Here is a 6,555-nt window from a genome sequence, read left to right on the forward strand (position 1 = left end):
GGCAGAGGAGCGTGGTGGAGGACAGCCGCTCATGACCAGTGGACAGGAAGCCGAAAGAATCAAGAAGGTAGATAAGAGGCCACGTCCCCGTGACACACCTCTTCAGCAGGCCCCACCTCCTAACGTCAAGTTTAGATACGAACTCATCAGTGAACGATTCTGTCAAGGAGTACAGCACCCAGTGCTCCAGTCGCCTCCCCCAAAGCCCACCTACGATCACATGAGGCTTTCAGGGGACATCTAAACATAAACCATAAACACATTTCCCTACTGACTGGACGATGCTATCTCCTTCTGTGGCATCTGTATATCTTTAGAGAAGAAACCTGTCCAAAACTTGTGGCCATTTTAAAAATTGGGCAGTTTGCATCTTACTGAGTTATAAGAGCTCTTATTTTTATTTTGTGTATTCTACATACAAGTCATTTGTGAGACACACGATCTTTAAATATTTTCTCCCAGCATGTGGCTTGTCTTTTCTCTTTATAGTGTGACTTTTTTTCTCTCATTGAGTTTATTGGTATATTTTAGGTACACAGTACAGTTACATTCATTATTGGGATCTTGTACGTTTACATGACAGGTCTTGGTTCTCATTTTTACCCCATGTATAGTGTGACTTTCAAAGAGAAAAAAATTAAACTTTGATGAAATCCAATTTATTTATTTTTGTAGTGCTGGGGGCTGAACCCAGGCCTTCACACATACTAAGCAGGGCTCTACTATGAAACTATGCCCTAACCCCCAATTTTAAAATTTTTTTCTTTTGTGGATCATGGTATTGTTGTCTTAGCTAAGACCACTTTGTTGAAACCAAGGACAAAAAAGGATTTTCTTCTCATTTTTTCCTTTTGTACCTTTTACCTTTTACATTTATAGGGCCATTTTGAAGTCAACTCTATATTCAGTATGAGACACAGGGCGGGGTTCTTTTTTCCATATGGATGTTCAGTTGTGTAGTACCATGACTCTTCAATATTTTGAAATAAACGTTTCTTTTCTGTCATCTATCCATTTGTCAAGCGAGGGTTTTGATGACTTTTATTACTGAGTGAAGGTCCCTTATAGATTGAGGGTATTTATCGGCTCTTTAACATGCCGGTCTTAGTATGCTCTCCAGCCCCTCTATCGACCTTTGTCTTGCAGATGCCACCTCTTGGTGGTTTTCAAGTAGAAGTTTGACTCCTGTGTGGTTGGATACCATCCCTTCCTCCAGAACACCTGACGTGTAAGAACTTCCAATTTTCTCCACCCACTGTCTTAAGAGTGGATTTTCTCTAATGTTTTATTATTTCATGTTTAGTAGTTAAGTCTTTAATCCATCTGTAATTATTTTGCTACAACGAGTGGCTTAGCGACTTGGTTCTATTTCCAAAAATTACTAGGTCTGTAATACAACATGATCTAGTCCTTCTCCTTTTTTTTTTTCCTCATTGAGTTTATTGGTACATTTTAGGTATACAATAGTTACATTCATCATTGGGATCTCGTACCTTTACATGACAGGTTTTGGATCTCATTTTTTCCCCTTGTCCCTGCTCCTTCTCCTTTTTTATACATTGTTTAAAAGCAGTGGTGACAGAGGAGAATTCTTTCCTGGGTGCGCTCTCTTCATCCTCTCTGTTATTTTACTTCCGTCCTTTTCTCCAGCCTCTCTTCGTTCCCTAAGAGCACACTGAGCACATACCAAGAGCCAGGTTCTATGGAGCCAGAGCCGCTGCAGATTACAGTGAGCAAGGCAGTCACACTGTGGGCCCTGGAGAGAAGGGATGCAAGATTTGCAGTGGCTCCAGCGCCCAGATCATAGTTCAGCTTGGTTGCACAGGAAGAGTCATAGTCGGAGAAGCTGCGTGCACATGGGAAATAGAGGGAAGAGCCTGGGAGCTCCTGACTGGAGTGTTCTATGCAGGCAGCCAGGAGGCCAATTCCTCCATCACTCTATTCCACACTTGGTAGGTATGGCAGTTCCTTGGCATATTGTAGGCCTTTTTTTTTTTTTTTTTTTTTTTAAATTTTCCTTGCATTTCAGGTTAACAGACCCTGTTCCAACCCACAGTCTCAGGCCAGATGTTTGCTTACTCTGCTTGTTTTTCTTTTCCTTAGTAGACATTTCAGGTTGTTTTTTTTTTTTCTTTTCTTTTCTCCTGAAGGTTTTCTGTATTGTATTTGTCTTGGCACTTTTTTTTCTTTTGTCCTGTTGGTTCCAAGAATGATTTCATTTTCTCTGTTTTCCCAACTGGTTATTTGCTTATAAGTAGAAAGACTGCTGCTTTTATAGGCTCTCTCTTCCATCAGATTTCAGTTTATAGCTTTTTTTCATGGAGAAAACCATAGCACCTCCCCAAATGGCAAGTTTACCTTCTTATTTCTAATACATAATTTCTTTTTTCATTTTCTTGTTGGATTGCATTGGCTCAAACTTTGCAGGAATGTTAAGTACTGATACCAGGCTCACATTTCTTGTTCCTGAACTGAATGAAAGTGATGTAGTATTTTATATTTAAACATGATGCTGCCTTTGGCTTTATATATAAAATTGAGTAATATTAAAATACTCTTAAGTGATTCTCTTTTCACTAAGCAATATTGTTTGATCAAATATATTTCCTAGGTTGGAGCTATGGCTCAGAGGTAGAGCACTTGCCTAGCATGTGCAATTGTGCAGTACCCTGGGTTTAATCCAGCACCACACACACACACAAGTCTAATGGGTTTGCTCATATTGAAACACTCTAACATTATTGAAATAAACCTCAGTCATGTGTATTAGTTCTATAATATCCATTGTGCTGCATTCCTTCTGCTGATAATTTGAAAGGTTTGGATTATTTGTTTGCCATGGGAACCTCTTATGTGTTCCCTTTCCACTAAGAGCATCACATTGCAGATTTGGTTTCATGACAGCCAAACCCTTTTGCTTCTGTGAAGTTCTTTTAGTCTCAATGCTTGTCACCTTCAGGGTGACTCTGGGTGTCTGATCCATAGCTTCACACAAAAGCACAAGAGCATTTTTATATTATTTTGATGTCCTCTGAAAGCTTTGCCTAAATAAGGACATGGTTGCAGTTTGCTGTACATGAAAAGGTGACCCCCGGAAAGGAGTGAATGGAGCAGGGACTGCAGAGGAGGGGATTCCCAAAATAGCGTCTTGTTTAGGTCTCTGCTGTAAGCTCCAAAGGCACCTCTGAGAAGCTACAACCTGCCCCTCTGTAGGACTGTTAGGCAGAGCCGGGCATCTCCCCTCTGCCACCACTCTGCTTCCTCATGGACAGAGGCTGCCCCTGAGGCATCAACACCTCGATCCCCAGGCTGACTTGGACCAGCAGAAGGCCTGGGATTTATCCTGGAGGGAGGAAGAAAGACAGAGTACTCAAGGTACAGGAAAAGGCGCTGCAGCTAGATGGAAGCCCAATTGCTCCTTTGTCTGGCCCGCTACTCCCGGCAGCCTCCAGGAAAAACTTGAGACCAGACCCTCTTATCTCAGCTTCCGGGAGATTTCAACCACCTCTCCACTCTCCTAGTTACAGTCTCTTGGCTCTTATGTTCAGATGAAGTGACAGGAGGCCTTCGGAACAAATCCATGGAAAGTAAGCTCATGGAAAATTAGTGGAGAGTAATAAATGTCTGTGTAAGACACAAGAGGTGAAACATGGGAGGCATATCTGCAGAGAATTTGCAAAATCTGAGACTATTTTCACTATGAGGTCTATGTGACGGAGCTAGAAACTGTCATGAAATTATGGAGAAATGAGTATATGTTTATATTATATTTATATACATATTTAATGTGGGGAAATAAGAAGGAAAGAGCTTTTGTTGTAATGGAAAACAAGTTGAAAAGACTGCAAAAGCATAGGGAAACTTGGCAGGGACAAGGGAATGGGGCAGATGTGCTTGCTGGAGCACCTGCTTTTACTTGTGCACACCTGCCTTTACCTGGCTTCATCTGTGCATGCTTGACTTTTTACCTGGCCTGACTTCATGTCACTGGACAAGTGTCGTCCCTTGCTTAGACACCAGCTTCTCATGTGTAAGCAGAGGAGCCAATCCAGGTCATGCCAGCTCAGGCAGTCTGAGCACCTTTGTCTGAAGAACCGCTGGCCTCTGTATGGAAGCCTGAGCCCAGGAGCTTTTAGACACAAGCCAGACAGGGACTGCAGCTGAAGGCGATGAGCATCTAGGTTAATCTAAGCCACAAAATATTTATCATGTTTTTCCCAGGACAGAAAAGGGAGTTATGTTTTGCATCCTTTCACAGTATGACATCCCAGTTTCTAGCTCTCTGTGAAATGGTTCCTCTTTCTGGGAAGTTGTAGTTTGTGGTCCATAAACATTGTGACAAACAGCTGCAGCTTTCAGGATTTACAAGAAAAGAGGAAAAATGATACCCTGGAATCATGACCTCCTTCTGTACACATTCTCCTTCAGCCTTTCCTTCTATAGCATCATACATGTAGGGAACCCAGGGAAGACACCTCGCCAAAACAGAAACAGGAGTTCTGAAACCAAGAAGCAAAAAGGGCAATTTCTACTTTCCTAAGCTGAAACAAAAGCAAGGTGCTCAGTGGTGTGTACAGTGGTGGGGCCACCTAAAATGAGAATTCTGAATGAGGCTGTCTCAAGTGAGCAATGATTCAGTGGAGTCTGAGGCTGGGAAAGAGCTGGGTTCTCCCCCAATGTGGAACACCTCTTGGGGCCTGAGGTCAGGGCAGTTACCTGCTGCAATGTGATCTGGCCCTGAGCCACTCTATATGAAGTTGTTAAAGAATCAAAAGGATGTGGCTTAAACTTTGTACAAGGTTGGACTGGATAGCTCTAAACAGACACAAAGAAACTGGGACGTAGGCAGGATCCTGTCCTTAAATGTCAAGCTATGGGCTCTCGTCACAGCCTGCTTCTGTTGGACAACAAACAGGGCAGAAGCACTGGAGGGGGTGGTCTGGGGATGTCACTTGGATGGACAGGCGGGCTGAGGCCTAGGTCCCTAAGAAAGTATTTATTGACTACAATAGCAAGGTGCTGACCCTTGTGCCTTCTGTGGGGACAGCAGAAACTGTTTACAGCTGAATTCTGCCCAGCCACTTTCCTTGCTATGTTCAGCCGTGGCTCTAGAGACCTGGAACGGGATGGGGTGGGGGCTCTGGTGGCAGAAGGGTAATATCTTGGGGATGTGGCTCTGAGCTGGGTTTGTAGGGCAAACACCCCACATTCACTTAGATGATCCTCTTTCTCTGGGATGGGGGGCTGACCAAGTCATGGGGAAGTGGAGCCCACACCCACACCTTGAATGTGTTCCTGACAAACCCAAAGAACATCAGAATGCTGGGCTGACCATCCCTCCCGGTAGCCTGTAAGATCCTGTTAAGCTTCTTTCTTCCTGTTTTAGGGATTATGAGCATTTAATGGAATGCCTCCTTTATTCATTCAACAAATATTTTATCAAGTCACATGCTTAAGAAACAGAGGAGAGAAAGAAGTTTGCAGCTAGGAACTCCCTCAAGGAATTACAATATTTACTCCATGCATGTCCTGAAATATTCAGGTCCCAAACACAATCTTTTTCTTTTTTCAAATCTAAGTGCTTGTAAAGACTTCTTTGAAATGTGGGACAATTATGCAAGCCAAAAAAAAAAAAGTATCTAGAGCAAATATTTAACTTTGCCTTTGGTATGTTGAAGTCACCAGCACATGCAAATCTCTCAGGCATGTCCCATAAGATTGACTTTAAAACACATATACACACATGTATTTATTCTTCGAGAGGGGAGTACGGATTTTTTGCCTAGTGTTAGTGCTCCAGGTTGGACTTTGGTAAGGGACCTCTAGCTCCAGCCCAAACCGTGAAGACTGAAGATCCTGGTGGCAGGAGATGCCCTCCCTTTCCACATTATTGTAAAATACAGGACACACAGCTCTCAAGAGGTGAAGTTAGCTGTGTCTGGAGGAGTTCTAGCCCGGGAGCACACAGGGACCGGGGACCATGCCAGAGCTCCAAGCTAGGGGCAGAGGCTCCTGAAAGGCTCTTTTGGGCTTTGGCAAGGCCGGAAATTCCGGAGTCCTGGGTAAAATAGGATCCCTGGGCCACTCCAGAGGGTGCTGCTTGGCCTCTAGGATTATTCCTCCGAGCAGAGGCTCTTTTCTCTTACTCCCACCCGACCTTTGCGGCCTTGGCCTGGCTAGCGGGGCAGTCATAGGAGACAGGTCTCACACTCCTAAGCGGAAGGCGCCCAGACCTGGCGGCCTGGGAAGCAGCAGCCTGCGAGCTGCCCAGGTACAAAGTTTTCCTGTGCTATCTTCCTGTGCACCCAGGCTCTGCTTCCGAATCCTGTTAAAATATTCCAGGGTGGGAGCCGGCCACGTTAGAGATAATCACGCAAAATGAGCCGGGCTTTACAACGTGAAGGGACTTTCTGGTCCGCTGGCTGCTGGGGGAGGGGGTTTCGCGAGCTACACAGCCGGCTGTGGGGCGGGGCGGCTCTGGGCGCCCCGGCGCCTCCAGGGGTTGCTACAACAGACCCCGCTCTCCAAGCTGGAGCCGCGGGAGCAAGTGGGGGG

The sequence above is a fragment of the Fukomys damarensis genome, unplaced genomic scaffold (genome assembly GCF_012274545.1).
Source record: "Fukomys damarensis isolate Sample0158 unplaced genomic scaffold, DMR_v1.0_HiC HiC_scaffold_27, whole genome shotgun sequence".
In the NCBI taxonomy this organism is placed as follows: Eukaryota; Metazoa; Chordata; class Mammalia; order Rodentia; family Bathyergidae; genus Fukomys; species Fukomys damarensis.